At 43.4% G+C, this 10,649-nt stretch overlaps 1 long non-coding RNA gene across 1 annotated transcript; it reads right to left on the bottom strand.

Annotated features, from left to right (window-relative positions):
• Positions 1–4,294: 4,294 nt before the first annotated feature.
• On the bottom strand, positions 4,295–9,942 carry LOC134484862 (uncharacterized). The gene is made up of 2 exons (XR_010062663.1): positions 8,885–9,942; positions 4,295–5,679 (listed from the first exon to the last, which is right to left on the bottom strand). It is a non-coding gene; the product is annotated as an uncharacterized LOC134484862 (long non-coding RNA).
• Between the last annotated feature and the right edge of the window lie 707 nt (positions 9,943–10,649).

The raw sequence follows: 10,649 nt of genomic DNA on the forward strand, positions 1-10,649 counted from the left end.
CTTATAAAGATGCCTAACAAGCCATTATCTCGGAAACTGCCTCTCATTTAGAATTACAGCTAAAGAGGCACCCGGATTCCCAGTGTGGACAGAAGAGAAACACAAACTGGAACAATGTGGAGTAGAAAATCTAGAAAATCAAGGAAAACACACTGCTCCTAGGCTCTCCCATGACCCTCATGCTGAACTTCCACCCTGCATCGGATTTCGAATCTTTCGACGTCGTGTTTTGAAACCTCGGTAGCTATCCAAATTGAAATGCCATTTAAAGAAAGGCAAAGGAATCGGCCAGAGGTCTACAGTGAGCGCTCTGTCCCCTGTGTTGAGCTCATTGTGGAAGCTGGCCTCGGGATAACTGACAAGATTCGGAGTCAGGCTTGGAGTTAGTCTATTACAACTTTTAACGTTTTCTTCAGGGAGACGCATAGGCTCCTGTCTGCGATACGGGGTCTGTTGCTGTGGAACGGTTTGGACTTAATCATATAACAGCATTTGTCAGGGAGGAAAATAATGTATAGAATATTCTTCAGACATTACAGAAGCATCGTGAAGTCCTTTTCCATCCCGGAAGGTCATGAGGCCTCAGCACCTACTGTCCAGTTCCCTCTTACAGAAGCAAATGATGGCATTTGAGATGCCCGTCACTCGGAGCCGTTTATTTAGGCGCCACTAGAATTTCCATGGCAAATTTCACCTCAGTGTCACATTTCTCGTTTCTCTCCAAGATCTGTCATCGTCTCCGTAAGAGAGCTGTCCTTTTTGGTGCGTTGTACAGTGCCTTCCTGGCGAATAATTTTGACGCTGTGAGTGTCCTGTGAACTCTCGCTGTTTGTGAGTCCAGCTCTGTGTGAACTGGCAAGAGGGGGCCCCTTGTTTGTCATAATCTTGGCTCTTCCAGACAGATGCCGCCATCTAGATGCACTCTGACGATGATTAGCTTTGGCATCTCCCCTCACATTAAATATGAGATGTGTGCTGTGGCTCGTTGCTGGCTCGGTTGCTAACTGAGGTTCTCTGGTGCCCCTATAGTCATGGAGAAAGAGGCAGGAAGTCAGAGCCAGAACATGGAGTATGGGTCCTCCACTGATGAACTACATGACCTGGGCAAGCTTTTAATATCTCCTGGCCTGGTGCTATATCTATGACATTGGAATGATGATAGTACCTACTTCTTACAGTCAAGACAGGAAGTTAGTGAGGGCATCTCAGTGAACCGCTTCAAATTGTGCATGGTCTGTGGTAGCTATGCATTAAGTGCTAGTTGATGTTGTTGTTGTTGTTGTTGTTGTTATTATTATTATTATATTATCTTGCCTTTTATAATGAATGCACCACCACTTTCTTGACTCAAGACAAGAGTTGTGCACTGGGCCAGCATAGAGGGACGTTTGAAAATTGTGTGGAACACGAGACTTTCCTGTGTGATACGAATAGTGCTAAGACCCTGATAACTAGCCCATTGCTGTGAGGGCACTGTGGCCTTTAGCATGGAATAACTATGATTCTCTACTGCCCCTCTAAAAGCTCCAGTTCAGTTCTGGATGATCCAAGGGTAGCGTGGGGCTGGGGAGATAACTCAGTAAAGTGCCTGCTTTACAAACATAAGGACCTGAGTTTAGCCCCCAGATTTAAAAACTAAGAAAGCCTGACATGGCGGTTTGGGTTTATGGTCCCAGCCCCGCAGAGAGGGAGACAGGCAGAGCCCTAGGCTTGCTGGCCAATCACCTTCACCAGCTTCCTGAGCTCCAGTCCAATGAGAGATCAGGTATTGGGGAAGAAGAGATAAATTCCTTAGAACTACATTTTTTAGGCTCCACACAGGTGTGTATACACATACATATATGTACATCCACACATGGATGCTCACAGACAGGCAGACAGATAGTGTCACTGTTTCTCTATTAACAAATTTAAAGCTGTTCATCATCCTTGTCTATAATCTATCTGGACCATCGAGTCCAAAAGGAGGCCTAAGACAATTCTGATGAGAGACCCAGCATACGCAAGGCTTTGCCAGGAATCCAGGCTCCATACAGGTAAACATAAAGACAGAGGTGAAGACTTTACACATTGAATCTATGCCTGAGCTGAACCGACCCAGACCTGGCTCTGACTGTCAGATGTGATGTCTATCCCGCAAAGCCCCTATGAGTTCACTCAGAAAATACCTTGGCACGGTATAGTCAGTATGGCGAAAACTGAACAGTACTTTTGCAACCGGTGTTCTTTAATATTTTTAAAGACATATTTCATCTCCATACTACCTCTAACATGGTCAAATTCCCCTGTAAATATTATCTAATTTATTCTCCTAACATCCCTAAGAGATAGGATGCATTCATCTTTGTTATTAGCATCTGGCACGAGCAGACTCACATTTACTTTACTGAAAATCACCAGGAATAAATCTCATGGAGACACTAATGGAAAATATAATAGGAGATAAATACAGGTATGCTTGCAAATGAAGATATTTTCCCTCCTTTGAAATCTGTTGACTAAAAGGATAAAAAGTGGAACAACTTATGATGATTGAATAGTAATAAAAAAAACAGCATTTAATCTAAATCTCTCTTTCCTGTGATTACAGCATGCTAAATATTACTCAATACTAGGGAGTCTGTTGATGAGCTATGTAAATGTTTTCCAATAAAATTAAATAGATTAGGTTTAGAAAGAGAATGCTAATGTTTTGATGGCTTTTAAGGAGTTTTCCTTTAAAAGTTTCCAGAGAAATACTTAAGACAATGCCACAGTCCCTGCCGCAGTTCCAGGGGAATGAATGCCGTCATTTCCATGAGTTGAGAAAAGACAGAAGCCACCAAGATGTCCGAGGCATATGTGTCACCCACGATGCTTTGTTGCTAATTCTCTTCGTGTCTTCTGCCCACACTTTGTTTTGGTTGTCAAAGTTCGTTACTGAGACAAGACTAAGATCACCCTGCTTTGACAGTCGAAGATTGACTCGGCGTGACGCACCAGGAGGTGAGTCTAATTGCTGTTAATATTAGAAGGACGAATAATCATAGCAAGGAAGATGAGTTATAAAAAAAGAAATAAGCGTGTGGAACTTGATCACCAAAGAAAGATTGATGAGAGGAACCATTAGCCTGAAAAGAGACTGTGCCTTGCTTCCAATATAGAGATTGGAAGTGCGACTATATTCGTGCTAGACTGAGTAGAAACAGAATCTCTGGCTCATTTATAGACTTAAAAATATACTCTATGTGGAGAACAAGATCCTTCTGTTGTCCTTGATAACAGCAAGCCAGTGCCATGCTATTTGTATAATATATATATAATTTATTAATTAGTATTTATTAATAAATACATGTATAGCCCCCTATCTGGCTGGGTAGGCCAATGGGAGACTTTCTTTTCTTTAGGTAATGTCAATGAATCTAAGGGTCAATGTTAACATGACTCCAATGCTAATACTCCAGACTGGACATTTTTGCTTTTCTTTCTCTATTTCTCACTATATGTCTTCAAATTCCCAATCCTCCTGCCTCTGTCTCCTGAATATTGAGTTTACAGATGTGCACCACAATGAAACCATCTAGACAATGACTTCTCAAACTCCAGTGTTCAGCAAGTTGTGTCATGGAGCCTGAGAAGCTACATTCAAGAAACCCCCAGATTTCCCAGCTGCTGGTTCAGAGCCTTTTTGGGGGGTGGAGGAACCTCAGTCTCTCCACTGTTGGGATTATATATCTGACTGAAATGTCACCTGAATCACTGGCAAGGTGGAAACTAGAACTGGAGAGTGGGAGGCAGACATTCAGGTTTCCATTGGTACTTGCTCATGGTCTCTTTCAGGTTCCTTCCCTACCTATGGTTGTAGTTACATGTTGGCTACAGAAACATGGGAGCCATCTATTCACAAGATAAACAAATGAAAACAAAACCAAAAAAAAAACCCTCTTCCCCACGATATCTTATGAGAGATCACTCTCCCAGGCTGAGCTGCGAAGAGAACACATAATGACCACCACACAGCACATGTTCCTCCTCCATTCTGCCTGGAGCCCACTCATACGTATTTACTGACGGTTCCATGCTGGTGAGATCGTCTGATACCCTTCAGCAGGAAGTGTGGTGATCTGGGCTCTCCAACACATGAATCACAATCAAACTTCAGAGGACTGGAGGGGCAGAGGGGCAGATGGTGGGAGAGGCGGAGGGGCAGAGGGACACTGAATCACTCTTGATAATGAAGAATTCATGTGAGTTGGGGGAGTCTTTACAAGAGGAAAATGAGTTTGAGAAACTTGACTGCACACTAAAGATTTGGGGTGATTACAGATGATCATTTTTATTTATTTATTTATCTGGTTACACGTGTGTGAAAAGCATAAACATGAAACATAAATTCTGCCCAACTATGACAAGAAAGTAATCTACAGCTGTGTGGGCAGTATTGCGTCATGGACTTAAATGTACATAACTTAAATGTACCATTGTCTTTCTCTAGATCTCTATGTATCGTGAACTTGTCCTTCTATATGTTACAGCTATATATTATCACTATATGCATAGTCATGATAGTTATTACTTAACCACTAACATGGTATTTGTTTATCGATCTATCTATTTATTTATTTTGAGATACAGCCACATGTAGCCAAAGCTGTCCCTGAACTGACTATGTAATCTTGCAGCTGTGGTCTTCTGCCTCCTTATCCTGAGTCTGGCTGGAGTTCACAGGTTTGTAGTCTTGTATTCAGTTTATGGGGTGCTGGGGATCAAACTCTGCCTCCTGTAGCGAGTGCTGTACTGATTGAGGTACATCCTCAGCTCTACTACAGATAATTTCCTTATTCTACTTCACAACAGCAAAGTGGCTTCTAATGTTTAATTTTTTTTAATGTCCTCTTTCAATACATACTGGAAAGCAAACATATTTCAGATTCCACTTGAGAAGGGCTCCCCTCCTACTACACAGTTCCAGTTAGCAGAAACAGCTGAGAAACAGAAGCTGAAAAAAGAGGGCTGATGTTCCAGGCACCTGTGGGGGATAAAAAGACCTTGTGGAGGATGGGCGGGGACAAGACGTACCCAGGGGTAGATGTAGAGACCTTAGAATCTCTTAAATAACTCCCACTTTCTATCCCCCACCCCCATCCCCAAACCCGTAAAGCCCAGAAGCTGTAGCAGAGCCAGAGAGACCCCATCCCTGGCCTGGGGAGTCAGTCAGAGAGGAAGAATGACTGAACCTTGAAATGGGCACATCTGAAGGGCAGGTACGGCGCTGCCCTGGGTCACGTGTTCATCGGACAGAGTTAAAACTCTTTGCTGGGAAAGCCGACCCTACCTCCATTTTCTTAGAAAATGACTCGGTGTAAATAAGTTCACATAAAAATTGGTTAAAAATAGATACAAACCTTTGAAGCTCTGAAAGATCTAATAGACATAAATACAAAAGGTGTTCTGTGAGATAATTTTCACATGCTTGGGGGTCGAAAACTATCTTAATTTTCTAATGTTTCTATTAAAAAAAAATTACACCGTAGACTGTGTGATGTTTCATCTTCATCATCAGCTTGACTGGATGTAGTCGCCATGGAAACACATCTCTGGGTGTGTCCATGAGCATGTTTCCAGAAAGATTCTTACTGAAAGGGGAAGAGTCCCTCTGAATGTCGGTGGCAGCAAGATCCTCTGGGCTGGGGTCCTGGGCTGAACAGAAAGAAGAACATGAGGCAGGTCCCAGAATTCCTGAATCTGCAATCTGACAGATAATGCCAAGTGACAGCTCCCATGCCCGCCTTCATCCTGATGAGCTATATCTCGTCACACTGCTGGTTGGAATGAACCCTTACCTCTCTAAGTTGTTCTTTGTCAGATATTTGGGTCACAACAAGGAAAACGGGAACTAGCACAGGCTGGGTAGCTTAGACAATGGAAACTGATTTCTTCATAGTTTTCCTGAAAGCTAGGAATGCTAAGATAAAGGTGTTCCTCTGGAAGACTCTACCAGGGGCTTGCAGACTGTCTCATGGTAGTCTTGGACAGAGTCATCTGCTTTGCCCATCAAGCAATCCAAATCTAATCTCTCCTGGAAACCCTCACAGGTACCTCCTGTGTAAAACCATCCTTCTGGGCATCCCATGGCCCTGTCAAGTCAAGGCATTAAAAATAACCACCCCAGGCTTCAACATATAAATAGGGAGCAGGGTACAGGTCAGTCCACAGCATAGTCCTCCCTGCAAGAACCCGTGAAGACGAACACACAATAATGATGGTAACATGTTACCAAGCGCATGGGAATATGACTACCATGAAAAAAGAGTTATCAAAGGACCAATGCTGAAGAGTTAACGCCCGAAAGTGGCCTAAAACGGATATGCTCCAGAGGCGTGAAGAACGTTTTACGAAGATGTGAAAGCATGCTGAGGCTGTAGGCCATGATGGAAAGAAGAAGCAGATTTATTGGAAGAGAAACAAGGGTCTAGAAATGAAAATGCATTCCTTAAGGTCTCAAGGCATAGGGAAAGCAGTGTGTCTGGTGCTAAAAGAGAAGCATAGTAGGAGAAATCACCCATGGGGAAGTATAGAGGGGCTGAAGGAAAAGTGAGAATGTAGTTCAGACGTGAGGAAGCCAGACTGAGAAGGCCAACACCACCCCAATAGTAGAAAAGGAAAGGGAGGTACTATTCTTAAAGAAACCCAGTAATACTTTTTCCGACTATAATAGGATACAAGAATTGATAGCTTGAACAAGCACAATGAGCTTGGGGCCAGACAGATGGCTCAGTGGGTAGAGGTGCTGGCCACCAAGCATGAATGACTGCCTAAGTCCCATTCCTGAGATCCATGTGGTAGATGGAGAGAACCAAGTCTGGAAAGTTATCTTCTGACCTCCACTTGGAAGCCACGGTACAGGTGCACACATGCACACACATACGGCATATATACAGTTGTAAACAATTTTTTAAAACATATAAGATTCTCTTTTTCAAAAATAAAAGCAAGTAAATATCTGGTGTTCTGTTTGAGGCTTTCAACAATCCTGGGGCTGGTGAAATGGCACAGAGGGTAGAGACACTTACCAACAAGGTTGACAGGCTGAGTTTAATCCCATATGTTAGGAGGGAATAGACTCCCATAAGCTGACCTTTGAACTCTAGATGTGAGCTGTGGCACATGTATGCTGTCTCCACACAAATTACATATATATGTGTGTAATTATATATATGTATATATATAACATATACACATATATGTGACATAAAATATATATATGTTGTTTTTTTTTAAAAAATACTCCCTCTTCCTTCTCTACCACCTCCTTCTCCTCCTTTTTAAGACAGGGTCTCACTATGTAATCCCAGCTGACCTGGAACTCACTGTTAAGACCAGGCTGGCCTTGAACTCACAGAGCTCCCCCTGAGTCAGCCTCTCTAAAGGCATGCGCAACCACACCTGGCTGAAACCTTATCGATCTCTTCAGCCCAATGTATATGTGATCAAATGGTAAGATATTTAGTGTAAGACCTTACCTGGTAATTTACAATGCCAGTTTTATAAGAGAGTGATTTTCCTGTGCCTCATGGCTATCCCTCAGAATACGACACACACACACACACACACACACACACACACACACACACACCCCAGTTTCTGGCTGATTTTGCTACTACAGGACTACATTTTCTGAGAGTACTTTATAAAGTGCTTTTACATACATCCTGTCGTCTTCTAATTTCCTCCTCTCGGTAATGTAAATGAAAAATGCATTTGCAGCATCCTTCACTTAACTAGCATGCAAATCACCTAACGATATGCAAATGAAAAATACTGCTGGTGTCGGAAATTCCTTGCCAAGTGCCTTCTACTTCCCTTGCGGAGTGATGAGACTTCACTCAAGTGTGCCCAGTGGATAGTCTTACAGTGGAAAATTACTGCCTCTGGGAGGACTGAGGAGCTTGAAGACAGTGTCCTCCCGTTAGAATTGCACATGTGTGTCCATGTTCATGTGTGTAGATATATGTGGGGTGTGTTCCTGAGTGTGTAGGGCAGAGGATAACCTTAAACTCAAGCATCCTTCCTTAGGCACTGTGCTGGTTTGAATATGCTTGGCTGAGAAGTAGCACTACTGGGAGGCGTGGCTTTGTTGGAGTGGGTGTGGCCTTGTTGGAGTGGGTGTGACTTTGTAGGAGGAAGTACATCAATGTATATATAGTCTTTGAATTCTCTAAGCTCAAGCTCTACCCAGTGAGGAAAGAGAGCCTTTCCTGGCCAACTGTGGAATCCAGTCTCCTCTTGGCTGCCTTTAGATCAAGATGTAGAACAGGAAGCTCCTTATAGAACAGCACTGTCTGCTCTGATGCCGCGATGCTCCCCACCACGATGATAATGGACTGGACATCTGAAACTGTAAGCCAGCCCAAATTAAATGTTGCCCTTTCTAAGAGTTGCCTTGGTCGTGGTGTCTCTTCACAGCAAGAAACCCAAACTAAGACAGACACCATCTACCTCTTTCTATCCTCCCCACCCCTCCAAGGTCTTTTACTAGTTTGGAACTCAACAAGTAGGCCATGCCGATTGACCACCAGCAAACCTGCGTCAACTTCCCCGGCACTGGGATTGCAAGTGAGCCACCAGGCCCAGCTGTTTTGCTGGGCTCTGGGGATCAGACTCAGGTTCTCACACTCTCAAGACAAGGACTTGGCTATCTTCCCAGCCCTCCTGTTGATATTATGGATTGCACAAATTTCAAACTACACATGTCGTTTCATTGTCTGAAGAAAAACCCGGTCTGAATAGCCCCAACTTAATACTTGGCAAGAAGTAGAGAGTATCAGTAGAAAAGCTCATCACACCCTCCCTTTAAATCTAACTCTGTGTGTTAGAGGAATGGCTAGTGGTTAAGAGCACTTACTGTTCTTCCAGAGGACTCAAGTTCTCTTCCCAGCACTGACCGATAGCTCACACAGTCTGTAACTCCAGTTCCAAGGGATCCAACACTCTCTTCTGGCCTCTGACAGCAACCGCATACATTGTGGCAAACACACACAAACACATACACACAGAGAGAGAGAGAGAGAGAGAGAGAGAGAGAGAGAGAGAGAGAGAGAGAGATTAAAATTTCTTAATTAAATAAAACCAAAAAGGAGGCACTGGCTGTCCTGGAACTCACTCTGTAGACCAGGCTGGTCTTGAATTCATCATAGAGATCTGCTTGCCTCTGCCTCTGCCTCTGCCTCTTTGCCTCTGCCCCTCTGCCTTTGCCTCTCTCTGCCTCTCTCTGTCTCTTTCTGCCTCTGCCTCTCTGCCTCTGCCTCGAGTGTTGGAATTAAAGGTGTGTACTACCACAACTTGGCTATATAACTTTTTCTGAAAGAAAAGAAAGTGTGTGTGTGTGTGTGTGTGTGTGTGTGTGTGTATTTGTGTCTGTGTGAGCCTGTGTATGTCTCTGTGTGTGTATCTGTGTGAGTGAGCATATGTGTGTGTCTGTGTGTTTGTGTCTGTGTGAGCCTGTGTGAGTCTGTATGTGTCTGTGTAAGTGAGCATGTCTGTCTGTCTGTCTGTGTCTGTGTGAGCCTGTGTGTGTGCATGCATGAGAGCATGTGTATTGAGCGAAATGTGTGATGTTGGGGATTGGACCCAGAGAAGTGTACTTGCTAGCTAAGCACTCTACCTCAACTAGAAAAAAAAAGGTGATTGATTTTAAAACTATATGACAATTCTATCCTTAAGCCTGAACACTTAGCATTTGGCAACTGATCCTCCTCCTTGTCTCTTTCCCATGGGGCAGGAAGGGTGTCACTGAGGTGTCTGCTGTCTTTTTTTTTATGCACGTAGATTTATGAAGGATTTGACATCAATTCTGGTTACTCACTGTCATCCACAGGAAAGCCAGTCCATTCACTTCTCTGAAGGTTTACAGGTTGACGGCAGATGCTGAGGGGCTAGGTTCTATGATACACAAAGTCACCCCCAAACCATGTTCAACCTTCCTAATGCTGCAACCCTTTAATATGGTTCCTCATATTGTGCTGACCCCCTAGCATAATATTACTTTGTTGCTACTTTATAACTGTAATTTCATTACTGTTATGAATTATAAAGTAAATATATGGTATGCCACCCCTGTGGGGACATGACCTACAGGTTGAGAATGGCTGTCTTAAACCTTCCCTCCCTCTGGGACCTGGCCATCAGAGACACCTTCCTGTACTCTCTCCAACATTAGCATTCTTGGAAATTTTCCATTTTTCTTCCAGAATGTTCTCTAAGGTGAGTTTCTTTGCCAGGTGCCCTTCGCCCAAGCCCCATTAAGCAGAGCGAATGGGAAGGAACCTTTATCTTATCTTAGAATGTAGTAAAGGAAGCGTAGAGGCCACAGACAACAAGGATCCTATTATTCCTCATTAAACGACCTACTTGGTACTACTCTCCTCCCCAAACCACCTTTGTTTTATATACACAAATTAAAACATAAAGTAGAACAATTTATAAAATAAAGAGACTCATTAATAATACATTGACTATACTCTTGATCCACGCATAACTGTGAGTTTCGGGATAGACAGAAACCTGAAGGTTTAACCTCTTGGGTTTGGAGTTCTTAGCAATTTCAAAGTTCAAAGGTTTTGGAAAAGCCGGTATCGCCTCCTTCCCTTCGGATACCTTTCCCGCTTTGG

This window comes from Rattus norvegicus, chromosome 1 (assembly GCF_036323735.1).
Source record: "Rattus norvegicus strain BN/NHsdMcwi chromosome 1, GRCr8, whole genome shotgun sequence".
NCBI lineage: Eukaryota > Metazoa > Chordata > Mammalia > Rodentia > Muridae > Rattus > Rattus norvegicus.